General features: G+C 41.8%; 1 protein-coding gene across 15 annotated transcripts in view; it reads left to right on the plus strand.

The window, feature by feature from the left end:
• Positions 1-5708: 5708 nt before the first annotated feature.
• The window catches only part of FOXP1 (forkhead box P1), a 495436-nt gene continuing 474068 nt past the window's right edge, over positions 5709-27076 (plus strand). For all 15 annotated transcript variants that reach the window (XM_082698650.1, XM_082698622.1, XM_082698634.1 and 12 more), the window contains exon 1: positions 5709-5851. The gene's annotated coding sequence lies outside the window, so the exon portion shown is untranslated. The remainder of the gene's footprint in view (positions 5852-27076) is intronic.

Consider the following 27076-nt stretch of genomic DNA (forward strand, 5'->3'; position numbering starts at 1 on the left):
CAATAGCACCAGCTTCACTTGGGAGCTTTCTAGAAATTCTCAGGCCCTACCCTGGGCTTCCTGAATTAGGCACACTGGTGGAAGGCCCAAGCCACCTGTGTTTTATTAGCCCTCCTGGGGATGTGAGTGCTTGTTCAAGATGGAGAACCACTGCGGGATGTCCGGCCGTGTTGGATGGTCAGCAGATGATGACTGTTTGCGGAGATGGCCTCTGGGAGCTTGCTTGGAAATGCCAGGCGGGAGTTTGTGGTGTGTATCAACCCACTGTTTTTGCACTCCCCGGACTTGCAGTCCCTCCTTTTTTAGGAGGTTTCTTAGGATGCCAGAGAAATGGAATAATGCATTACAGTTAGGCCACGGGTGCTAATAGCTAATGCCTTTAATTTCCAAGTTGTCCTCAGCCATACAAGGAAGTACCAGGCGAGGCCCTAGACTTTCGGAGGTTGTTTTTGAAAAGCAGATGCAAATGCAGCCTGGGAGCTTGTTGTTTTCCCGGTGCCTGGCAGTGTTTGGTAAACAACTTGATTGCTAGGTCTTGGCCTCAGGGAACCACAGCTGCTCTCCCCAGCTCCCTGCAGACTTTTGTACCGAGCAAGGATTGCTTCAGGGAAAAATAAACAGGGGAGAACAAAACAAGTAAACACCAGGGTTGTTTTGTGGCTGTCTCTACCTGTTTTTCGTGGAGCTGTTTTGCAACCACAGGCCCTGGGCTTTGGTTCCTCTACTTAAAACAAACAAACAAACAAACAAACAAACATCCAGGCAGGACCTGGTGGTGTGCCTGGCCTCTTTCAGCATGGTTAGACTGTGGTGTGGTCGCGGGACCTGGGGAGTCTGGGTCGCAGCCACTGCAAGAATATATGCATTTTAAAATATGTAAATGGGAAGGGAGCAAGCTTCATTCTTTCTAATGACCCCCAAGATGGTAATCTGGTTTTTCGAATCTCTAGGAAAACAGATTGAATATGGCACAATTAATATTTCAGCACTTCTAGGCTTTTCTCTAAAATAATGTAATGGGCTTTTAATTTATTGCGGCTCCCGATTAGTAGGGTTGAGGCAGGGCTGCTGCTGACCCCGGAGCCAGGGTGCTCTTCTGGGGCACCAGCGAAGGGGAAGACAGCAAAGTCCTGTGACCTCCTGGAGCTGATACCCGGAATTCTTGGCCCTGAGGGGGTGGAGAGTGTGACAAGGACCCAGACTCATCCTGATTACCTGGGGGGCATCTGGCCAAAATGCAGATTCCTGGGCCCTGACTCTTTGGACTGGGCGTGGGGGGAAGGAATATGCATTTCAAGCCCATGCCCCTGGGTGGCACACTCAGGTTTGCAGAGCAAGGCCTTGGTGGTGGGGAGTGCCGCCCTGTAAATAAGGACCTGGGCTAGGGGACATGTGATGTACTGCCAGACGTTTAAGTTTATTTTTATGTTAAGAAATGTTATTTTTGTTTTTGAGACACGCTCATCATTTTGATGCATTTATTTTTCATTGACTCATGGGTTTGTTATTTTGGCTCCCCCTTTCTTCTTAAGTCAGAGAAATCATTTTCTTTTGGCCTGAAATACATCTTTCTGAAGGTTCCTGTAGAGAGGTGATGAACTTCTGTTTGTCTGAAAAGATCTTTATTTCATCCTCATTTTTGAAAGGTATCTTTTTTTTTTTCTGGGTATACAATTCTAGGTAGATTGTTTTTGCCTCTGGGTGGTTTTCTGGGTAATTTATTTGGATATCTGTCTTCTCTTCTGTTTTTCTTTTTTTTAATTTTTAGATTTTTAAAAACTTCAGTGGCTATATTTTTTAGTTTTTGAAGTTTGGTTAGAGTTACAGAGCTTGTATCATATATATATATATATATATATGTGTGTGTATATATATGTATGTATTGTATGTAGTGTGTATATAGAATATATATATTCTAAATACATATAAAAACTACAGTATATCTTGTTTACATAATATTTTGGTTAGATCTACAGAGCTCGTATTTTATAGTACTTAAAGGTATATACATATATGTATTACGTAAATGTATGAATTCTAGTGTAAGTGTATTTTTATGGTATATGTATTTTATAGATATGTTCTGCAGATACATATAAGAATTATAGTATGTATTATTTATATATTAGTTTGGTTAGAGTTGTAGAGCTTGATGGAGATAGAATTCAGTTCTGGGTCTCTTGGACCCTTAAAACATATACAAAAAAACCCAAAAATTGTTCCACAAACTGTAATGGTAGTTGTTTTTTTGTTTTTGTTTTTATTTTTAGTTTTTTATTTATTTTATTTTTATTATTTTTTAAAAGATTTTATTTATTTATTTGACAGAGAGAGAGATCACAAGTAGGCAGAGAGGCAGGCAGAGAGAGAGGGGGAAGCAGGCTCCCCACTGAGCAGAGAGCCCAATTTGGGGCTCGATCCCAGGACCCTGAGATCATGACCTGAGCTAAAGGCAGAGGCTTAACGCACTGAGCCACCAGTTTTTAGTATTTTTAGTATTCTTTTCTTTTTTTTTTTTTTTTTTAAGTGGACTTCACACCTAGCATGGGGCCCAAACTCACAACCTGTGAGAGTAGGACCTGAGCCGAGATCAAGAGTTGGATGCCTAACCGACTGAGCCACTCGGGCCCCATGGTTTTTTATTTTCACCTGTGCCTGGTAACTTCCATGTTTTAGGATCTCAAGCAAGACAGCACTAATGAGTATACCCTTAGAGCACTGTTTGCTCAGCCTGTGTCTTAGGTGGGAACCTGTAGCTTCTTCAAGCATAAATGAAAAGAAAAGCTCCACGAACTCTCCCATTAGCCCTCCCTCCTCTCTGCTGTTTCTTGGGGTGACTTGCCTTCTCCTCCCCACCTCCAAGCCTCTGAATTTGACATTCTGGTTTTGTGAAATGCCTTTTCCACCGCATCTTCCAGATCCTTCTAAAACTTGCTCAAGATAATTCCTCTGGAATGCCCTTACTTGTCTAGATACCTATTCTGTTTTTCTGTGTTCAGCTGTACAGCTTCTCAGCGCTTCAGAATCCTTCTAGACTCACAGGCGTGGCGTGACTTCAGGAGTCATTTGGCACAGGACTTGTAGGTTTGTTCTTTCTTTCCTTTCTCTGTCTCTTTCCTTTCCCCTTTCCTGCCTTCCCCTTCCCTTCCTTTCTCTTTCCTTTCCTTCTTTCCCCTCCCTTTTCCTTTCCTTTCCTTTTGCATGGGTGCTGTTAGAAGATTAGCTGCCATCTTTGAAAAATGATGAAATTTCACAAAACAGTCACCTAGATCACTGCCTTCCTTCATACAGTTGAAAGCTCGTGAAGCCTGGACTTCTGTTCTGCTCTGGCAACACTTGGCTTGTGGCGGGCGCTGGCTGCCCTCTTTAAGATGAAAACTTTTTCCAATTTGCGTCCTTGTGCCTTGCCCCCTCGCTTTTCCTTACCCCTGGCCTGTTTTGTTCCCTTGCATTGTCTGCCTGGTCTTTGCGGGGGGGGGGGGCGGGGGTCCTCAGCTTTCCCTGTGTGAAGCAGGAAGCTCAGGGTCAGGGAGGCTGAGTATTTTCTACAAGAACCTCCAGCGAGCTTGAGTCAGAAGGGTGTCGAGCACAAGGTAGGTAGGCACTCACAATGTTTCTCTTACTGTATTGGCTGGAAAAATAGAGAGTGCTCAGGAGCGCCCACTTTGTGGAGTCCAAGCTGTGCTACTGTGTGATCTTGGCTAAGTTACTAAGACTCTGCCTGCGTTTTCTTATCTGCTTATTAAGCTTATCACATTGTCTACCAGGAACTTTGTTGTAAGAATAGAAATAAATGAAAGAACTGTTGTAAAATACTTAAAACCATATCCAGCACATAGTGGGTTTTCAGTCCCTAGCAATTACATTTTTGTAGGCTGCTGAAGAATGAATTCTTTTCGATTGTTGATTCATTTGTTGATCTGGTGGATCTGTCTGGAGTGCCTGCCATGAGCCAGGCATTTTTCTCAAGTTTTGGAGTAGAGTGAGAGAATAAAACAGAGAAGTCCCCTTATCTTGTGGGGCTTAGATTCAAGTGGAGAAGACCAGTGAATAAATGAGAAAAAAGTTTATAGATTACGACCAAAGCTCTGGAGAAAGCAAATAGGATGATTTCACTGAGAGTAACCAGGGATCTAGCCTAAGTAGGTAGGCAGGACAGCCTTCTTGAAGTGGCCTTTGCCCCTAAGACCCAGTGAAGAGTCATTTGTGTAAGGAGTGAGCTCAGGGCATTTCAGGTAGCGGGAGAAGCTAGTGCTCCAGCCCTGGGACAGAAGAACACAGTTTGCTTGAAATGGAAGGGAGACCCCTGTAACTTGTAGTTGGGGATTGGGTTGGTGGCTGGAAGTGGCAGAGAAGTAGAAAGTGACCAATTTGCAGGGCCTTGTAGGCCACAGAGAGAAGTTTGGTTTTTATCCTAAAGATGGTAAGCAGTCTCAGCCCGTTTCTTTTTTGCTGGGTGACTCCAAGTTATGCTTGTACACACAAATGTTTGAGAAACAGGTGCGATATATTTGGGCAGACAGCCACAGTAGTTGGAGCTGTCCTTTGTGGAGAGAAATGGAAGCCTTCCGTGGGCACCCAAGGGGTGCTGTTAGCCACCGAGGGGGGCAGTTCACCAGGGTCAGGTGCTGGTGCCAGGGTGAGAATTCTTCTGTGCATGAGCAAAGCCTTCTGCCTGTAGCACATCTTCAGCGTTGATGGCAGATCGACGTAAAAATGGTACGTGATAAAAATCTTTTTGATCAGGAATTTTAAAAGGAGTAGCAAATAGTTTAGCTTATTTGGAATACGTATTCTTTGTCGAAAACCCTGAACAAAGCTAAGCGGTGGAAGGGACTTGGGGAACATCAGTTACTGCCCTGACCTTGTCCATGAAGTGGCTGGAATCCTGAGATATTCAATAGCTTTCCTGAGATGAGGTCCAGCATAAAGGCTATTCCACTGGGACCACCTGTCCATGACATGGTATGTTGCCTCTTGGAGGAAATATGTCATGAGTCATGCTCCTTAAGTAACTCATAGACATTTTTAGAACTATTTTGGAGGAGAAATGAGGTTCATGATTGCTTAAAAAGTATTTTAAGATAGTATTGTTTAAATTTTCATATATTTTCATCCTCTGGAAAAGATACTTACTAGGAAATGGTATACTTATCCATGTAATATTTGAGTTAAAAACACCTTCTTGTGACCTGAGCACTCTATAATGGGACCTGGTATTTTTTTTAAAGCTAAAGTAAGTAAAAGGGGCGCCTGGGTGGGTCAGTGGGTTAAAGCCTCTGCCTTCAGCTCAGGTCATGATCCCAGGATCCTGGGATTGAGCCCCACATCTGGCTCTCTGCTCAGCAGGGAGCCTGCTTCCTCCTCCCTCTCTGCCTGCCTCTCTGCCTACTTGTGATCTCTGTCTGTCCAATAAATAAATAAAATCTTAAAAAAAAAAAAGTAAGTAAAATACTTTGCACAAGATCTGCAGTAAACAACAATCTTTCGGTGTATGTATTGAAGTCATTGGTAAATGCATCTTTCAAAACAGTATTTCCGGTTCATATTTGACAGCATCACATTTGATATATTGATATACCCTCATTTTAAAGGTGCTTTCCCCTACCTCTAGATTCTATGTCTGCTTTGCTGTTTTCAAGTTTAAGGAAGTGGTGGTTTTAGAAGCTACATCTTAGTTATGTGTAAAAAATATTTTTGTATTGCAGTGTCCCAGGACCTTTTGCTGACAATTCCAGTTTCCAAAAAAAAAAAAAAAAAATACCATTTGGGCAATGGTGAGGGCTTCGATCTCTTCTCTGATTTGCTGTCAACCATGAACAAGTGGATGTGATGCTTGCTGGCCAAAAGGGTAAGTGCATGTTTATGAGTATTTGTCTGAAAATTCACAAGACAGAAACGTGGCCGCAGGGGTAACACACAGTGCAGGAAACCGACAGAAGTCCTAAGTTCATCAGAACAATGGCACACTGAGGGTGTGAGATTCTCATCTTAAAAGAAGAAAGCAGCTCCGCTGTTGTTGTCTGCTGTAACCCTCTCAGATAACTCCTGGAATGATCTGAGGATTTGTGAAAGGCACCATAGGACACAGGAGAACTTTTTGTTTGTTTGTTTGTTTGTGTGCATTTTTTTTTTTAATTCTTCTGATCCACACGCATAACTGAAAGAATAATTGTTTTTTGGGTCCTATAATCACTCAGTAAACGGTGAACCACCATGGACTACAAGTATAACAATCTCATCTTGAGTTTCAGAGGGAATTTAGGTCTGATTTGTTCACTAAGAAGGTCTCATCCCCAGCTTTCCCCCATGATAAGGGTTCTTGAGAAAACTGTGGGTTCTCAAAGATTTTCAGAAAGACTTATGAGCATTTTTCTCAGTCATTGTTCACCTCCGCAAGTTACTCATTGTAATCGTTAGGGGAGGGCAGGAGGGATGTGATGATCTTTCTCTCTCACACGTGTTTTCTGTGTTCGATAGCATCTGCCACGTTCTTCGGCAATCGGCGTCTCTCTCGCAGCAACGAGCAAGCAATTGTGACTTGCCTTTGTCAGAGAAAGTAATTGGTTGAGGCCAGGTGTTCCGGATAAAAAGTCTGACGTCATTCAGTGGTGGCTTTGTCGTAGGACAAGGTCACCTTTGAGGGGAGCCATTTCGTTTCAGGTTTTGCATTCAGTGGCACTTAGTGATGAGAGAACCATTGGCATAAACTCCATATCCTTTGTCTTAGAATGATTGCATTCGAAACAGATTCCTTTTATGGAGGGAAGGGTAGTGAGGGAGGAAGAGCATTATGTTGGTATTGGGAGGCCCAATAGTTACCTGACATGGGGTGGGTTAGTCTCTGTTGTGATTCCTACATTTACAACAAAGCAGGTGGGTTAGAGTACCCTGTTTGTCAGTGCTGACAAGGCCCTAGAAATCGTCAGTTTAAATGCCCACATTTAATAGATGGAGCAGTCGAAGCCCACACAGTCTAACTGAGGTGTCTAAGTGCTTGGCCTGGTTGGGACTGGAGCCTATTTCTTTTGTCCTTAAGGATCTTTTTTCTAGTTTTTCTGTTAATAGAGGTTGAGACATCCAGCCTGTGCAGCTGAGTAAAAGTTCTCTGATAAGTGTCTTCTTAAGAAATTGTTATGCATTTAGTTATTGAGACAGATTCGAAAAGATTTTATTTTATCTATTTTTTAAAGTGGGCTGTACTCTGGGTTCCAGTGTACGGCTTGACTCAGGACCATGAGATCAAGACCCGAGCTAAGATCAAGTTGAGCCATGTACCCCAAAGATTTTTATAGTTAGAGACCAATTTGACCTTCTCATGTCATAGGTTAAAAAAAAAAAAAAGATCCCTAGTGAAGCACTTAAAACAGTTAGTATTGACTAGTTGATCCACAAAGAGCCCGTGAGCTCTGAAATTCACTTCTGCTTGGGCTGCTTTGTTATTCCATTCTTCTAAAGCTTCAGATAGAGGAAACACGAAGTCTTCTATCTTCCTGACATTATTCCTTCTTGGCAAGAAATAAGGCAAATAGTAAATAGTAACACAGGAGGCAAGGATGTTCACACCAAAATGAAATGGTTAATGGAGTCATGGAATTTAGAGCTGATAAAGATCTTCCCTCATATTCCTTAGATGCTGCTGGGAAGTACTTTGACTTCTCGCCTATGAAGTTGTTTTGAGGGTTTTCCACTGCTACATAGCTCTGATAGACTTCTGCGGATGGTCTGTTGGACTGTGAGCAGGTAGCGAGCATTATGAAATGTGTGGTATCTTTGCATAACCGGGTTGAGTTGAGACAAAAGCCTGGGCCTGCCTCAGATACACAAGAGAATTAATAGAAGTGGTTGGAATTCTGAAGTTACTGAAATAGTAACAAACTCAGACATGAGATTACCTGTCATCTCTGTCTCCAGTATTGAGAAAGCCTGACTCAATCTCACAGTCATAAAATTGATGTCTGAAGTTTAACAAAACCACATGAATGGATTGATTAAAGACAGGTTTCATTTTATTCATTAATTTTGTTGGGTGAGGCTATTTGAGAAATCAGACTCAAGAACTATAATGAAAACGATTTCTCTTTTGAGTGGATAAGATGGTCTTGTCGAATACCAGGTTTTTATATTAAGGAAGTGTTTTTTATTTATCAGATGGTAGTAAATGTTTCTTCACTATATTTTTAGTAGGAAGTGGAAGTCCCTGAGCTCTGATGAGCTGGAGGATGTGTTCTGATTTTCCACCCTCTTCTTCCTCAAAGCACACCTCTAAGGTTTGCCCAGAGGACTAATTCTCTTCCTCTGTGATGCAATAACCCAACTTCCTGTGTATTATATATCTGGCATCTAGTTAGTCCTTTTATTGTCAAAAATATATTCTTTTAGAACCTCACAGTTTTTCAAGTAACCAAAAGAAGCGCCCACTGATGGTTACCACTGATAATTTGAAGTCTTCAGGCTTGGAATAAACTCTAATTCTGTGTGCAGTGTTTAATGCTAAGTGTCCTCATGGTAGACAGAGTCACAGTCATGGGGACAGGCAACCAGAACAGTACACTGCTGCACGCACATGCAAGGCAAGTGAACTCATATGAGGAAAGGTGTGCACAAATAGATCATTGTAGCAAATTCTTAAAGACAGAAAATGGGTAATGTATTCAATCTATGTAGGTGATAACCATGCCTGCTAAATTACTTTAGGTGCAAGATAACAGAGGAGAGACAGGCTGAGCACTGGAGGTCTCTCTTTGGGACAGTTCTTTAATGCCACCGTTCACCAGCAGGGAATCAGAGTTGGCTCCTGTTTCTCTGGCGTGAAGCTGAAGTTGGTATGGATACCTATCTGATGCACATCACGAGGCTCCCAGAGTGGAGAGCGGTTAAGTTTGCTGCATATTTAATAGGCAGTTAGCCACAGTGTTATTAATAAATGTGATAATAACAGTCTGGATTTGCATATAGAGTTTTCCTGAGAAGAGTGGAGTAGGGATGGCGCATTGCTGGCTTGTGTTTCAGTCTCTGTCTTGGCATTGCCCACTCCCTATCAGTAAGCTGTCTTCTGCTGGAGGATCTGGTGTAAGAATGCAGCACCTTGTGACATTGTTTTGTCATCGATTGTTTTTCCTTCTTGGCCCACAGTTCCTTGTTTGATCTCTGTCATAATGAAATTCCTAGCTTTTAACCTTCTTGGATGAGGGAAAACCATAGGAAATATTTCTTCCCTCTTCTTACGACTTGAGAATGGGCTACGTTTTGGCTGGGAGTTCCTTGCTTTTGTATAAAATTTGAGTGCGTTTTTTTTCTTTTCCTTTTTGTCATGGGTTTTGGGGTGCGGTAGTGGTGGTGCAGCTTCCAGGAAGAGGTGGGGGCAGGTAGCAGGTGTTTTGGGACTGGAAAGCTGTCTGATGGGCTCCCCTCCTGAGCTGTCTTGTGCTGGAACCTGTCAGTGGGCAGAGCCACTTTGTTGTGCTTCAACTTCCAGGCCCTGAAATTTTGAGTTTGAAAAGTAATTTTAACAATTTAATAAACTACATAATATGTTTTATAAGCTGGAGCGAATGATCTTAAGTATTTTGGTCTCTTTCATAACACGATGAACCTAATATTGGTAAAAATACAGATCTTCACTCACGCCATAAAGAGAGGCTAGATTTAATAAGCAGTTATGAGTGCTGGCAGCTGCCTATCAGATTGTATAACTTGGGCTCCAGCATGCGAAGACAGTGTCAACTTACATTTTATCTCTGAAGTATTTTCGAGGCGTTTATTTTGCCTTTCTCTCCAGTCCCTAACCTAATAGAAGTAACGTAATTGGCTGAATATTTTCCACACAGCTAATTGGCCAGGGGCCAAGGTGGAAGCCATTGTCTGGCCTGATGAAGATCAGAAATTAACATGACATTTACGTGGTGGTAATGGAATATATTAGTAATCTAGTCATTGAGTGAGAGTGTCCATCCTTTTCCTGCCCATGAGCAGCCCAGGGAGTTCTGAGGATGATGAAGGAAACTCCACTGCCCGCCTCCCTCCCCAGACCCCGTGTACTTCACAGACGTGACCAGCCAACACCTAGGTCACATTTACTTTCTAATTCTTCTGACAGAACTGTGAGACAAAGTAATGAATTATTCCGTTTGTCAATTAGAAAATAAAACCCTCTACTATTGTAAGATTAAATTCCAATTAGAAGGTTGCATTTAATTCAGAAGCTATAACATTGTTTTAATGAATTCTGTTGGAGATGACAGTTTATGTGAGATAAATTTATATAGTGAAGGTAGATATAAATTCATTGGATAATGTTAAACATGTTACTTCATATATATTAGCTGTGAAATTTATTTCTTCTCTCGTTATATCCCCAAGGAGGTAGAGTCAGAGGGAAAAACATATCTTCAAAGAAAGAGCCCTTTCTGTCCTTTCAGATACTTGCTCGAAAACAGCCTTTTCTCACTTTTATTAAAAAAAAAATCTGTTAAATTTCTGCATTAACTGAATTTATGATTCTTGGTGTATGCTATTTATAAAATTGAATATAGGTTTTATGATATAGGAAATTAGTCTAGGAATGAGAATATGATCCAATTTTGTAATAAAGGTAATCTGCATTTATATTGCAGATATGTTCCATTCCCCTCTAAGCCCCTTATGGGATTATACACACATTTTTCTGGACATACAAATTCACTGTCGAGTAAACTTTTAATGTAGCGGGCAGGCTTTTGTTCCCATGACATTTACATAAAGCCTCACATCCCTTGCCTAAATCAAAGGTGGCGAACATTCCTGACATACTTTGGATCTTACATTTTCCCTACTCCTGCCCATTCCTGCGTCCTTGACAGACATCACTAATTGATCACAGTCTGTCTTCTGCTGAGTGCTGATGTGACCTCAGAATTACTCTGCTTAAGTTCCTGTAGGCAAGTGTACACATTCACCATAGACACGAGTACAAACACAGTAATGTCAGGCAAGTGACTTTTGAACCATCTTTGTAGTTTTTCTTTGTATACCCAGTACTTACCTGGATACCTGGCATCCAGTGGTTAAGCAGTGTATGTTTGTTCTCTTAATGAGAGACTCTCACACACACAAGTTTAGCAGTTATCCGATTATGTAACCGTTGGGTTTTTAGCATGCATCTGCCATAATTGTATGATGTGAAGTAGTTTATTTTCCACCTTTCATCTGGTTTTGGTGTTATGTATGTGAAGCATTATAGTTTTGTAGGTTTTTTTTAATTAAAAAAATTTTTTAAAAAAAATTCTATAGCTTTGGAAAAGATAAAAAAGAGACCATTCTCACCCTCTTGTTACCTGTGCATCAACTGAGGCTAAAACCTAGCAAGGAAGTGGTGGGGTGAGAATGAAACCCAGACTCTCACTCTCCAAGTGCAGTTGCTTTCTCAAAGGGAGGGGCACCCACATGTACCAGGTGCTGACCGGTGCAGGGCAAGTTCCTTGCAATTTCCTTTTGCATATTAATCTTGGTTTTTATCAATACACTGAAGCAAGCTGTACCAGGGAGGAAGGCATTCAACTATTATATTTCAAATGATATCTTCTGTGATGTAAAATTCTAGGAACTTAAGTTACATTGCGTGTTGTTTTTGAAAATATTCTGTTTTCTGTTAACTTGGTTCAAGCAATGCACAGAAACTAAGAGAAGGAAATTTCCACTTAGTCTGGGTGCAGGCTGCTGAGGTACCCTGTTGAGAATTGCCATGATTTTAATTCCTTCTTAAAGAAAACTGAGCAATTAGTGCATCGAAGCACCATTTAGTTAATTGACATTTTAATTTCACTTCAACATTTTGTTTGACTATTTGTGTTGTGTTGGTCATGGAACCAGAGTTCTGGAAAGTGATGGTAGGTGAACACATGAATTGTGTTCTCTTGGCGCATGTTTATAGGATGATACAGTTGGCCTTACTCAAGAATGACAAAAATCAGTGGGACCCGTCGTGGTCTATTCTGACGGTGGCGCTTGGATTTGCTGTACATGCTGTTCCCCGCAGCTCCAAGGGTTGATTGGAACAGGGTCGTGTGATGAAATCTTTCTCATCCCTCTTTGTGTTCCGTAAGATTTAGTGATGTTTGTCACAAACAATTATAGCACCCATTCTTGAGGCGATACGTTTTCCTACAGTGGCTTGGATATCACATTAGTTATCTTTTTAAAAATTCTAACAGTGTCTCTGTGTCCTGGATATTATTATTTTGGTTTTATTGTTTGTTTCTTTCTTTGTTTTGAGAATTTTATTTATTTATTTGAGAGTGAGGGAGAGAGAGCACTGAAAAGTGGAGGAGGGGGCAGAGGAAGGGAGAGCGAGAATGTCGGGCAGACTCTGAGTGGCATGCAGAGCCCTATGTGGGGCTCAATCCCAGGACCCTGCCATCATGACCTAAGTCCAAACTTAACTGCCTGAGCCACCCAGGTGCCCTTGGTTGAATTGTTGGGAAGAGGGAAGCCCAGTGGCTTGGTCACCTGCTCAGGCTCATGTAGCAAGTTTTATAAAGAGGGTTTCCCTTAAGTTGGGCCAGTTTCAAAGCTTGTGTCTTCTCCACGAGGGCATGCTGCCTCTTCCCCTTCTGTGGTTCTTGAAGGCCCTTTTCCTTCATTTAGGCAGGGAAGATTTTGTAGCTTATTGTTAGTTGTCTTTATGGAAGAAATTGGAATCCAACTCATTTGAAACTGCAGCTTAATATACAAACAGGATTTTTATAGAACTGGTGATATAAAAGGAAATAACTTCTTCCAAAATTTTTTTTTTCCAAAATATTCCTTACCTACTGGCCTTTTCCTCCATCTAAAATCTCCGGGAACCCTGCCGGTGGGCTCGTTGTCTTGTGCTTCCTTCGGTTCTCTTCCTCAGGTAAAGATGCTCCTGGTAGTGGCAGCTCTTGGAGTCCCTCACATTTGAGCAGATGACTGTTTTGTCCCTCAGTACAGTATAAGCCGGCCACACTGAGCTAGCAGGCCGGCTGCTCCAGAGAATGGGTGCGGGAAGGGAGAACCTTGGCCGCTGGAATTTTGTGCCCATGGCTCTAGCTTGGGAAAGGTCAAGTGCTGCCTCTTTGTCAGGTTATTTAGGCCCCTTGTCTGTGGCCTCCAGGGACAACTGCCCTTCCAGGATGGATGTTCAGGCTAGATGGCCAGCAGGCCAGTCTCAGCGATGCTCTGTGGAATTTTGTTTGTTTGTTTGTTTGTTTTTTGTTTTTTTTTAATGACGTGTTTTCAGTTATTATTGAGGGCGTTTATCCTCTCCATATTTTTTTAAAGATTTGCCTGATAGGTGGTGAAGGGTAAAATGGCCTTTTACTTGTGATTTCCTTTACAAATCTCCAGGAAGGAACAAATGGAGCAGAATCTGGATATTTTGGAATCCGGGTGGTGGGTATATGGGACTCGTTATGCTATTTTCTCCACTTCTTTATGAATTTGACTACTTTGGTAATAAAACAAATTGCATGTGGGTGGGGGGTGAGGGGTATGTCTAGGTCATTGTCTAGTCTAGTGGTTAATAAACCAGTCACTGGTTTATCACTGTGTCTCTGCTCTGTTGAAAGTTGCCAGCTTTCAACTGCTGTTGTAATTTAATTGCTGTGGAGTCTTAGGGCAAGAAGATGCTAACCTAGTTGGCCAAGAGTTGAAGCAATTTTCTGGACAATATAGATAAAATGACTTTACCTGATATACAAGTTTTCTGTGACCTATAAAGAATGATAGTCATTTAGTAGCTGTTGGAAGTGAGCTTATGTGGCATGCCAGGGGCTATGATACACCTGTTACAGATCTTCTCTCTCATTCTCCCGTGGGTAGTGTTTGGAGGGGAGTTGACGGGACTTGAACCGAGGACCCATTGACTTCATTCCCTTCTTCCCCCAAGTGCTTGGGACCATGTTTTTCAAAGGGTGATCTCTAAGGGCTGCCTGGGAAACCTGTTAAATACAGGTCTCCACAGCCTGCTGCGGGTGAGGGAGAGCATGGTGTCTGAAGTTAGAGCAGAGAAGCTCAGGTCCTGGTCCTAGGTCTCACTAATAGTATGACCATGGCCAAGTCCTGTATCCTCCTCAAGGCTGTCCAAAGGGGGCAATGGTAGGATCTACCCTTTTGGCTGCTAAGTCCTTAATTACAGTGCCTGGCATCTTGTAAGCACAAGGCATAGTTATTTGCAACTGTATTTTAACCTTTTCTTGAGACATTTGCAAATATATGGATGTCCCTGGGAATGGTTAAGATGCAGCAATTAATGCTCCAGGTGGCACTCTTTGGTGGATATAATTTAAGCCTTATACACTCTAAATGTGCGTGTGGGTTTTTTTGGTAGTTATTAAAGACATTTTAAAAATCAGTATTAGAATTTGTTACATAGATGTTTGAAAAAGAAGTCTGTCACCAAAGTGTATGAGAGTTGACAAGTGTAAATATGCAGTTAGACAGTTTCAAAAAACGTGTATTATTTACTGATCAATGTAGTGTCTCCTTTGGAGCCATGACACTCAGCTTTTCCTGTCAATCTCTCCACGCTGGTATAATCAGGCCATGGATATGCATATTAAAGTACAAGAAAGTTATTGTGTATGTGTGGTTGGCAGCCTTTTAATTGTTAATAATGTTGCAGCTTTAAAAGGTATCAGGATCATTTACTCTTAGGACGGTTAATAGTCCTCAGAATCGCATGAGAAATGAGGCAGCGGGGCGCGCAGCCCACACAGTGCCGACTGGTGGGTATCTGTCTTCTAGTCCATGCTGCAGGTCTGAACGGAAGCTTTGATCTGATCTTGGTGCTGAATACATGGAGATTCCTTATGCTTTCTGTCTTACTCTTGGCTTTTTTGTTTTTTTTGGTTTGTTTTGTTATTGTTTTTGTTTTTTTTTGTGGGGGGCAGGAAGTAGGGTGGGCAGCTTTTATAACTCAAAAGAATGCTCATGTATGTGTGGTGGCAAAAGGCTCATAGAACTTCTTTGTTCATATCAGGGATCAGCAAACTTTGTCCGAGCTAGATAGTCAGTATTTCAGCCTCCGCACTCTAGGCTCTGTCACGACGACTGTAGTGTGAACGCAGCCACAGCCGGCCTGTGCACGAGTGGGCATGGCTGTGTTTCCAATAAAATTTATTGACAGACAGTGAACTTTGAATTCTGTATAATTTCCACTCGACACCAAGTCGTCATATTCATTTTTTCCCAAACCTGAAAGAACATCAACACTATTCTTAGCTCACGGGCAACAGGTTCAGTTTGACCTCCGGGGCCTGTGGTTTACTGAGCCCTAGACCAAAGAAGCAAACGCATGAAGCCGTGCCGAGGATTCACCTCTATGTTCTCGTTTGATGCTTCAGCTGGATCATTTGCTCTTCAGCTTCTGATGAAGTAGTAATGTCTTCTGTTTAAATCTCATCTTGAGACAAACTTCTGTGTGATTGGATTATTCATTGATTTAGAGGGAGATGTAGTGGCGAGGGGTGGGGGACCCCTCTCCCTTCCTGTACTTCAAACAAGAGAACTCTAAGTGAGGCTAGGGGTAAAAGAGTGAGAGAGAAAACAAGTCAGAGAAGAAAAGTAGACTTCGAAAATGGCTTGAAATCTGTATTCTCCTCAGTACAAGCATTTTCTGAAGAGTGTTGTATATATCACCAGCAAAATTTGAGATGGATTTGCTAGGAGACACAGATGAACATTTTTGACGATCTAAGTGGTATTATTTTAATATGTATTCTGTGTTCAATATGCAGCAAAATACTACCGCACATCAGGTCTGGTATCTCAGCTGATAGTCCTTCAGGGCAACATTTAATAAAATTGAGACATTTAAAGAAAAATACAAAAGTCATTGTACAAGTGATTCTTGGGGACAGCAAAACTCGGAGAGGTGGTATTGAATGACAAGAATAGGACATTTTCTTTGAAGTGTCCCTGACTTTGTCATGAGGCAAGTGGAGACCAGGAGACGTATAATGTATGTCATGTGATTTTTTTTTTAAAGATTTTATTTATTTATTTGACAGAGAGAAATCACAAGTAGATGGGGAGACAGGCAGAGAGAGAGAGAGAGAGGGAAGCAGGCTCCCTGCTGAGCAGAGAGCCCGATGCGGGACTCGATCCCAGGACCCTGAGATCATGACCTGAGCCGAAGGCAGCGGCTTAACCCACTGAGCCACCCAGGTGTCCCTGGCGTGTGATTTTCTGTAAAGAAATCTCTGGAGGATAAGAATGGTTTAAAAAAAAAAAAAAGTGTGAGCATTCTGGGAAGAAGAGGTCTTTAATCAGAGTTTCTACTTTTCATTGAAGATTTTAGTCTTTTGTCAACAGGTGAGGGAAGTCAGGGCAGCAGTAAACATGGGCAAGAGTGAATTCAGGCAATGGGGCATTTTAATAAAATGGAGGCGAAGTTTTAACACAGCATTGAGTAAGGAAAAAAATGTATGACCAAGGAGGAGAAATGAAAAGGATGTTTTTGAAGAAAGGTACAGGAGAATAATCTAGAGGAATGTTTCACTATCAACTATCATGATAAAATTGGCTGGAATGCGAAGGGAAAAGAGTTTCTGATTTTCGGCACACCATAATTTGTGAACCAAGGTATTGTTACTGCATCTGGGGAATAACATCGAGAAAAGATGAACCCCCAAGAAGCAAATATGTTTTCATAGAAATGTCCATTGTAATAAAAAATTGTAGGAAGTGACAGAGAACAAAGCAAAGGTAGAATTAGGTTGAAAGCCTTGCAAAGGGTTATTTTATTTTATTTTTTTATTAAATGAAAAATAAACGTATTCCATGATCCAGAGCCAAGATGTAGAACCTTTAATGTGTAATAAACAGCTAAATGTGGTGATTAAGAACACAGGATGTTGGCCAGACTACTTGGGTTTGAATCCTGGCTCTGCCGCTTACTAACACTAGAATCTTTGGTAAGTTACGACGCTGTTCTGTACCTCAGTTTCCTTGCCTTCAAAATGTGAGTGATAGTAGTACCTAACTCATCGGTGATTGTAAGATTAAATGAATTAATACACAAAGAGCATTATGAAAGTGTTGGCATATAGTAAAATTTCAGTGAATGATACAGGGATCTATGAGCTCTAAACTCTGTCCTAAATAAAAAAAATGTGCTCTTGGATTATTACAACCCATTTGCTGTTCTCTCTCTGCTGTGTCCCAGGATGTGAATTTTATGTATCTATGTGTATGTACCTATGTGTTCCTATGTGTATATACCTATGTGTCACATACCTTCACAGACTCCTAGGTATTTAGCGTTCGAAGGCATACTGAAGCTCACTGCCGTGCCTGTGGTTCTTGTTCCTAAATCTTTGAGGCTTCGTTGCTGCTACACAAACATCCAGACTTCTGCGTCACTCTGGGATGTTGAACTTAGCATCTTTCAGGAAGTTCATTTTATCTCTGATCAAACCTTAGGGCTGGACAGTTCTTTCTTAAATTGGACTAAAATCTACCACCCATGGTCTTGCCACTTACTTGTTTGGCTTGATACCCGTGAGCTTCTACAAAACCCATCTGTTCTACATGACCGCCCATCAGTTATTTTCACATCGGCCATGGATCCTTCTTGAGCCTTCTCCAGGCTAAAGATCCTTTGGTCCTTCAGGTGTTCCTTCTGTTGTGTTTGAGGTGTCCTGTAACTATCTTGCTAGTTCCTCACAGCACCTGAAGCAACAGAGGCCATTTTTTTCCTATGTGTCAACATTTCTAATTCACTTGAAGGTGCCTCTTTTTGACAAAACAGTCTTCATCACATGAGAAGGAAACATTCTGACTTTTCTTAGCCCTCTTCTTAAATTCCAAATCGGGAAGCCAGCCCGTAAAGAAATCATTGCTGGAGAGTCCCACATCTTCCCTTGAAATTGGAGCACAGGAGCAGGCTTCCCTTTGCACCAAGCCGGGTAGCTGTGGAGAAGTGATCGTTGCAGCCGTGGTTCTAGAACCCGTAGTCGCAGCTTCCTGGGTGACTCCCACGTGTCAGATCCTCTGCTCAGTCTCCAAGGGGATCCTTCAGTCCTCACTAGGGGGAGTCTCTTATGGTTATTATTCCTGCTTTCAGGTGATGGAAGCAGTGCTAGGGAAAAGTGGAGACTCCGGTGAGAAAAGTCCAAGAGGAGGACTTTTTGGTAAACGTGACTAGGTGATTCATTTGTATCTCCTCAATCCATATAATGCTTCTGTTCTACCCAAGACACTGTGGAGGTTTTGGTCTCTTTAGCCTTATCCCTTGTTTGAACGCACAGAAATGAAACAAGCAACATAAAAATTACCTCCCTTTTTGGGATAGCCCGCTTTTATCCCATGGAAAGAGTTGATTGATTATTTTTAAAGATCCTGCTCTTTGGGCTGTATTGGGGTCCCACATCCCCCAACAGTCATTGGGGATGCTGCACTTGATTTTCTCACGGCTTCCCCCAACTGACACAGCCCCCTCCCCCACCTGCTTCTAGCAAGACTCCCAGTGAGGAAGCCAACCACAATGTTCCCGGCAGTAGAAAGATTTCAGTATACATTCCCGAGCATGGGTACGTTGGGGGATGGCTGGGTGCCTTCTATGAGACTTAACACATTTCCCGAACATGGAGCCTCACCATGGCAACAGCCATGTCACATGACCCGTTGGTGACACATGTAAGGTGCTGCCACAACTCATCCCAGGTTGCACGTCTGTGATTCATTGTTTCCACTGACACAGTGACTGCAACTCGCAGTTGGAAGGTTCTCTGGTGTTCAGTGCCATTAGCGCACACTGACTCCCATGGCACACGGAGGGCTCAGGGAGGGGAAGCATAAATAAATAAGTATGCACTGTAAACATTGCCTTCATTAGCTTTACAGAGAAATACGTGCTCATCAGTCAACCTCCTTGCCACTTGCATTCTTCTTTTTGTAGGCATATTTTGTTGGTAACACCTTGGAAGCTCAGAGATTTTTATTTTTAATCATAGTTATACCCATTTCCACTTGGCAAACTTCAGAAGAGAGAGTTCACGGTGGCCCCTTTTTAGTATTTATTTATATTCTTCTCATGTAGCAGATTTATTGATGAAGGCACGATTCTGGGAATTTTTTTTTTTCTCATTGTGAAATTTATGGAATACTTTACATAAATCAGTTGGTGGCAGTGTGGGGTCCATTGCGCATGTGGAGGGGCCTGAAGGTTGTACGATCCCGGAGGACTTTCCGAGAGGTCCAAGATGAGTGGTATTTTAACATATTTTAATTTCTGAGCGATTCAGTGAGTGATTAAAAAAAAAAACTAGATGTGGAATCTGGAAGACATTAAAGAGATGTCAAGGACAGACGGATTTTGATTTGTAGCCTAATGAAATGTTTTGCCAACTTTTAAAGATTTTTTTGAGAGTAGAACTTTAATCATTTGCTTGTGTTTCTGGCATGGTAAGGTTATTCCTGTTTCTGTTACATGATGAATCCAAAGTGAAAATGGGATAATTTTTAATTAGCAAAATTATAAAACCATTTGCAGCCAAATGTTTCTTGTCTTGTATAAACTGTGAGGTTTCACATTTTACTTTAATCGTTTTAGGAAATTTCATTCTGAAGATCTATTTCAGTTGGTATTTTATGTATGGATACAAATCCTCAGTATTAGAAATTACCTTGTAATATTCTCTTCCCAATGTCACTTGAATAATCTGACAGGATTTTGGTCATGTTTATTGCTTGTGTCTATTTTGGAGGTGTCATGGTTACCTGAGTTGGATGTAGCACTAATATGCAAATCAGCGTTATGTATGCAAGGCTGAATGTTACCAGAGAAATTGTGTTAGGGAGTTAGAAATGTGTCTTTAATTTTATGTTGTGTGGTGGTGTACGCTTACAGAATCTTTTTTGCTGAGGTTACCTATATAATTATTTGAATCAAAGTGTTATACTTTGTACTATAAATATGTGAATGGAGAGTTATTTTAAAATAAATTTTATTAAGGAAATGAGGATCATGAGCCAAGTCATGGCAGCCTACACACAGTTCCCAGACTTTTCATTTTATGGTGCTTCGATCAGCTGCTTAGCTGGAGATTATGAGTTTTACATTTTGGGGGGGGGGCATTTGAAGTAGATTTGGAAACACAAGAATTCTGTGGAAATAAGAAGGGATTTAGTGTTCAGAGTTTGAGGATCTGGCTAGATTGAGTAGTTCCAGTTCCTTGAACTTTTGTGCTTGCTTGTTGGTTGACCTGGGGCCGGGTTAGGGGGGTAGGTGGGGGTGAGTGCCATTTTATATTGTTTCTGTGGGATCCCCTGGAGGGCGCTGTGCCACACATCACAGTACACCCATTGCTGCAGGAAGAAAGATTGTGAAAACTAGCCAGACAAAGCTGTAGGTGCAGCACTAGCTCAAGGCCCCAGTGATATATAGAGACCCTCATCTTTAGCCATTTGTCTTTGAAAATCACAGGTGTCGCCTACGATGAACAGGAGGGAAAATGAGATAAGTGTCAATAAATTTCCTTCGGACTGAGTAATTCCTTAATGAAACAGATTCTTAAAGCCATAGAGTTCCCAGGGAATATCATGGGTCTAATAATTTATCATTCAACTCTGAATCAGATTGAAGGACAGGAACCTTAAATTAAAAACAAACAGAAAACCTGATTAATGAGTGTTATTTTTGTCCAGAATTTGAGGAGGTGATTATAGGTTTTGGAGGTTGAAAGGCATGTACATTATATAGGAATTATTTAGAGTCCTGTGTCTGGTAAAGACCTTCTATTTAAAAGTCAATACAGTCTACCCAAATAATAATGACAGTTTTCTGAAGTAGAATCAGGTTAGAATATCTTTAGGAAATCTCTTTTTCACAGACATGGTAATATGATCTTTGAGAATTGTACTTTTCAATACCTGTGCTAGCTGTTTGTGGCTGCTGGTCACATGAAGTGTGTCTGTGGCTTGTGGGAGTTGAGAGGGGCAAGGTGTCATGTACACACTGGATTTCAAGGACACTTGATTACATACTGAAGTGATAGGATTTTAAATATATTGGGTTAAATAATGTGTGTTTCTAAAATTAATTTTATCCATTCCTTATCTTTCTGATGGGGCTACTAGAAAATTAAAAATGACCTGCACATCTCACTTTATGTTTAGCTCAGGCAGCATTGTTATAGAATGTACCACTTCCATATTTCTAAAATCAGAGATCTTCAAGAAGTTCTTTTCAGCAAGCATTGCTGAAGTTGAAAAAGGCTTAACTAACTTGTTTTATTTAAAAAAAAAAAAATCTAGCATGCTCTTTAAATGAATTCATTTCAACTACTGTAAATGTAGCCCAGCAGTAAGTATTCCCTCGTGGATTATAACCTCTGAGAAAACCATGTTAAGTCATCCCCAGTCTGTGCCTACCAATCACATTGGCGCATCCAGTTAAAGAGTTGAACAGCTAATGAACTTGCTACTTAATGCCAACAGATAACCCATTTTTTTTTTTTTTTAATTGTCTTTGGTTTGGTCATGTGGACCTGTAAATCTCAGCGGTCACGTGCATACTATTAAATCCATACATCAGAGAAGTCAGAATCCTCCTTAAATCACAAAATAATTTACTCCATGAAGAGAATTTATCTCCATGAAGAGGCACTTTTTCTTTGAAGGTTTCAGTGGGAAAAGGCATCATTTTTACATTCTAAATGGACACATTTACGCTGACATGTAAGATTTTGAATCTTGACCATGACTTTCCTGCTTACTTATGTCCTCTTTGATTAGTGCTTCCAGACTCTTCCAGCCTCACGAGTGGATATAAACTATCCTTCCCTTCCCCCTTTCTCCATTTCCATTGAGTTTTTGTTTGTTTGTTTGTTTTGTTTTGTTTTGTTCTGTTTTAAGTAATCTCCGTAGCACCCATCATAGGGCTGGAACAAGGACCCTGTTCCTGAGATCAGAAGTCGCACGCTTTCCTGACTGAGCCAGCCAGGTGCTCCACCAGTAAGGTATATTTTGGTAGAAATGTTTGAGACCAAACTTAGTTTCTAACTAATCATTACTTTAAAAAAAAATAATGCAGCTGCTACTTCCATGGAGAATTTAATAGTGGTGTTTGATAGTGTTAGCTTACTAAAGATGCTGGGCGTTGCTTGCACATGATAGAAAAGTTCCTAACCCTCACCAGGGCAGGAAGGCATGGTGACAGCTTCCTGGGGTGAGGGAAGATTTTGAGTTAGGGTGCTGGTCGTGGGCATAGGAGGCAGGTCCGGACAGATAGTATAGAAGTTGCAGCAAAGCCTGAGAGGTCAGGGGGTGTCTGCAGTGGGGGAGGCACGGGATGTAGAAGGGGGAGAGTGGCTTTGACCTTTGGCCTTGCCTGACAGCGGAGGGCAGCCTGCTTACAAGAGGTAGGAAACTGGGGTGAAGAAGGCTTTGCTAGCCAGGGGCTGTAAACTTCTGACTTTAGTTTGCAGTACTCTGGATTCGGAAGTGAGGGTGGAAAATCTGTCTAGACACACAAGGGGGTGGCCATAACTTATCTTTTTAAAAAAGCCTCTCATGGGACGCCTGGGTGGTTCAGTTGGTTAAGTCACTGCCTTCGGCTCAGGTCATGGTCCCGGAGTCCCGGGATCGAGTCCCACATTGGGCTTCCTGCTCAGCAAGGACACTGCTTCTCCCTCTGACCTTATCCCCTCTCATGCTCTCTCTCTGGGTCTCTGTCAAATAAATAAATAAAATCATTAAAAAAAAAAAAAAAGTCTCTCATGGGACTCCTGAGTGGCTCAGTGGGTTAAAAAATCTCTCATACTCTTTTGGGTGCATTATTTCAGGGTTGCTTGTACTCCAGTGTTCTTTACAAAGATAGATAGATAGATAGATAGATTTATTTGTTTATTTATCTATTTATTTATTTATTTTAAGGGGGGTAGAGAGGGAGAGTGTGTGTGTGTACACATGTGCTCAGAAGTGGTGAGAGGGGCAGAGGAAGAGAATCTTCAGGCACATTTCCCCCCTGAGCATAGAGCCTGACCTGGGCTCCATCTCAGAGATCCACGAGATCATGACCTGAGCTGAAACCAAGAGTCAGATGCTTAACCACTGAGCTACCCAGGTGTCCCTACTCCAATAGTTTTCTTTTTCCTCCACTTTTTTTTCTATTCTAGATCTCTTTTGGCCAATTAAATATGATTTAAGATTTTTACTGTCACCATAAATGGTGCCATACTTATGCAACAGAGGGGAAAATCATTAATTCTTTCACTGTTCTGAAACAAGGGTTGAATGTTTTCTTCCATTTCCTAGTCTTTTCTGGATGCAGTAGTTAAGTATCTCGTTGCAGTCACTTGTGCTCTTAACTTTGTGTCCTGCTTTCTCTCTATAAGGTAAGTGTCTTCATGCTGTCATATTATCCTTATTACAGTTACTTTTATTTGACTGGATAACCGATCATCTAGTCATTGAATAGTTATTTTTGAGGTGCCTTCTCTAGGTGATGGCCTGTCTTATGTCCTTGGAATGAGAAACACCAGTTTCTCACCCGTGTGGGGCTTATTGGTTACTATTTTTCAGGGTGCGCCATTCCTACTTGAATGAACATAGCAGTTCTTTTCATCTGTGCCATCCCTTAAGCAGGGGGTTTAGCACTCTTTGTGTCTCCCAGTCACTGCGACAGCCACCAGTGCTCCCATTTGTGCCAGATACCCTGCTCCTTGGCTCTCCAGTTGAGGACCACTGTCTTAAACCATAATTTGGTTTAATGTTCTCCTGCTGTGCAGTACATTAAATGTTGGACCTGAAGGTAGATTACCATTTACTTTTTCTTTCTTTCGTTTTGTGGTAGGGTGGTTATACATCAGTTGTCTCTGTGACTGTCATTTCACTGTAGAAAGAGGCCTTGAGTGATGGGTGATTGTTTGTGCTATTTTGTTAACTTAAGAGTTTTGCTACTCACGATTTTGGGGCCCAGTTTTGATCATCTGGGAGGAAAAGCATATATCATAATCTTAACAAAAATCTCAGGTGGGAAACCTTTGTTTCTCCTAGTGGCTGCTTTTCCTCTACGTCTAACCACGATCTACCACCCTAAAAGGTCAAGTGAAGTACACCTTTGGGGAATATATCTTGGAGCCCTAGTTTAGAACCTTACTTCAAATCCTGGTTCTGACACTTAGTAGCTGGGTGTCTTTGGTTAAGGTATTTAACCCAGTTATATATAACTCTTTTTATCTTCTTCTATGATATAACAGTACACACCTCAGAAAGATTAAATGAGATTAAGTGGGCCACATGTGTGAGTGGTTGGTGTGTTAGTGCAAATGAAGACCAATATTTGTCTATGGGTGTATAGTGATTGTAAGCCCCAGTTCTGGTGCCAGGCTCCAGCTTCAAATCTTGACTCACTTACTTAGTAACTCTCTGAGCCTTTCATCAGTTACTTTACTGCTTTCAGCCTTGGTTTTCCCATCCGTGAAATGGGAACACAGAGAAAACCCCCCCTCTTGCTGAATCATCATGAAGACTCAGCAAGGGTTTGCTTTGGTGTGTGATAACAGGACTCTGGAAGTGTGGCAGCTGGAGATGTAATCACAGAGTTGGAGTAAGTGAGAGTCTATAGGCAAGTGCTTGCCCTTCTCACTTTAGGGGGAAGAAACTAGTATGTCCGGCTACCTGCCTTTTATTTGTTTATTTTTTTTAACATATTGATGTTATGTGTTAAAATAATTAAAATTAACAAAATGCCTTGCAATGGGTAAAACTGTGAACTTGTGTGTCCTTCTTGTTTCTTTGGTCTTGGACTTCCAGTTGGAGTTCTGGGCTGGTTTCAAAGTCCTAAATGGAGGGTAGAAGAGGGAGCAGCTCTGCCTCAAGTTTGGCATCTGTTTTTACATCACTGGCCCCAGATATCCTATATGAAAGCCAATGGAACTGACACCCAAAATATTTGGTCGAAGAATATAATTTTAAGTGAGGCATAGAAGAAAATGGGAAGGCATTTGATTTGATTGCACACACACAAAGATGGGAAGACATTTTTTTTTTGAAGATTTTTCTTTATTTATTCAACAGACAGAGATCACAAGTAGGCAGAGAGGCAGGCAGAGAGGGGGGAAGCAGGCTCCCTGCTGTGCAGAGAGCCAGATGCGGGCTGGATTCCAGGACCCTAAGATCATGACCCAAGCCAAAGGCAGAGGCTCAACCCACTGAGCCACCCAGGCACCCCTGGGAAGACATTTTGAAGCTTCTGCTGACTTCTCTTGGGCCTCCTCGATGTCCCCCCCCCCTTTTTTTTTTTTGTCAATCACTTTTATATATTTTTGAATTAAGTGTGAACAGTTCTGCATACTGTATCTCAAAAGTTCGAATCATTATTCCCTGTGAAGAGTAGTATGCCACATGTAAATGGCAGAGTTCCAGTAATCTGGACTTAGAGTGCTTCTGTGGCATAAAAACAATGACCCTGACAGAAAAGTAGGTTGTCCACAAAATAAGTGTTTTATACTTAAAACTCCTCCCCCGACAACAGTACAACCCTAAAGGCAATGAAGCACACAGTACATAATGAAAAACAATAAAACGTTAAGTTCTAGCATGTACTGTGAGTGACTCACTGACTTCATAATAAAATGTAAATGTAATTACATTTGTGCATCTTCTACCATTAGGCAAACTGGAGGAAGAAGGAAGGGAATAGGGTTGTAGAACACATTCAGATCAATCCTTAAAATTGGGAGGCCCCAGGTGTCCCGCCGCGGGGTCTCTCTTGGCCTGGTCGGAGGGAACCAGTCCGAGTCATGAGAACATGGTTCTTTCATCTTGTTCCCGCAGTGACTTTGCAGAACTGTACGCGGTTGCTGCGTTCTCACAATATTTATGATATCAGTGATCCACAAAGTAGCCCAGGAACAAAACACAAGGAGGCTTTGACAGTGTGGCTCTAAGATGGCCTGTCTGATTTACCCCCCCCCCCACCCCATCCCTTTTGTATGAACGTGTGAGGCTGTAAACGTCAGCCTCAACTATGGTTCACCCAGAGTGAAAAGAATGGACACATTGCTATGGTGTTGGCGAAAAGGAAGGCCCTGCAGTAGCATTGAGTCCCTTCTGGAGAAGGCTAGTGTACTGCAAGCTTTTAGACTACGGGACTGGGCAGTCCTTGATGGGATAGAACATCTCTGGGTCATACTTGGATACTGGAGAAAAATACTCAAGACGTGATATATGCTTGTCATTGATAAACCTTAGTCAATTGCCACTACTCTGCTCGTCATAGCACTCATCAGAGTTTGTAATTACATACACTCTGGGTCCGTGTTTTCCATGTCAGTATTCCCAGGTGGGCTGTGAACCCCGTGAGAGCACAGACCAGATCAAGTGTTTCAATCACACACCGCTTTGCACACACAACAGTAAGTAGTTGCTGAACCAGTGTCTTGGGTGAGCACGTCAGCATTAGAATAATGGAACTCCACACGTATTTAATGTTGGGATGCCACCAATCCTTGGTGGAATGCTGCTTGGGAATTCTCCCACTCGATCATTGCCACAGGTAACCAAAAGATGTTTACTCTGATTGCTCCCCTTGGAGAGGTCCGAAGCTGAGGCTAAGGTACAGTAAGGGAGTGGTCTGTGGTCACACAACTGTGAACCATGTTTCAGACCCAGTTCTGGTGGCTTTGGCAGTGGAAGCCATTTGGGACGAGCCTATGGGCAAGTGTGGTTATGTTCTCAAGACCTCCTAACGAAATCATTCCCAAGGTTTTTGCTTAGCATGTTTGTCTTTGTCGCACTGAGAGGTCTTTTCTAAGGAAACCCCATCCAGATATGATTGTGCTTGTTAAGAAAGAGGAATTAAGGGTGCCTGGGTGGCTCAGTGGGTTAGAGCCTCTGCCTTCGGCTCAGGTCATGATCCTAGGGTTCTGGGATGGAGCCTTGCATCGGACTCTCTGCTCAGCGGGGAGCCTGCTTCCTCCAATCTCTCTCTTTGTCTGCCTCTCTGCCTACTTGTGATCTCGGTCTGTCAAATAAATAAATTAAAAAAATCTTTATGGGTGTGGTGCAAAAATAATACTGTTACACTGAAAGTAAATAAAAAATAAATTTAAAAAATAAAAAAAATCTT

The sequence above is a fragment of the Mustela nivalis genome (assembly GCF_964662115.1).
Source record: "Mustela nivalis genome assembly, chromosome: 1".
Classification (NCBI taxonomy): domain Eukaryota; kingdom Metazoa; phylum Chordata; class Mammalia; order Carnivora; family Mustelidae; genus Mustela; species Mustela nivalis.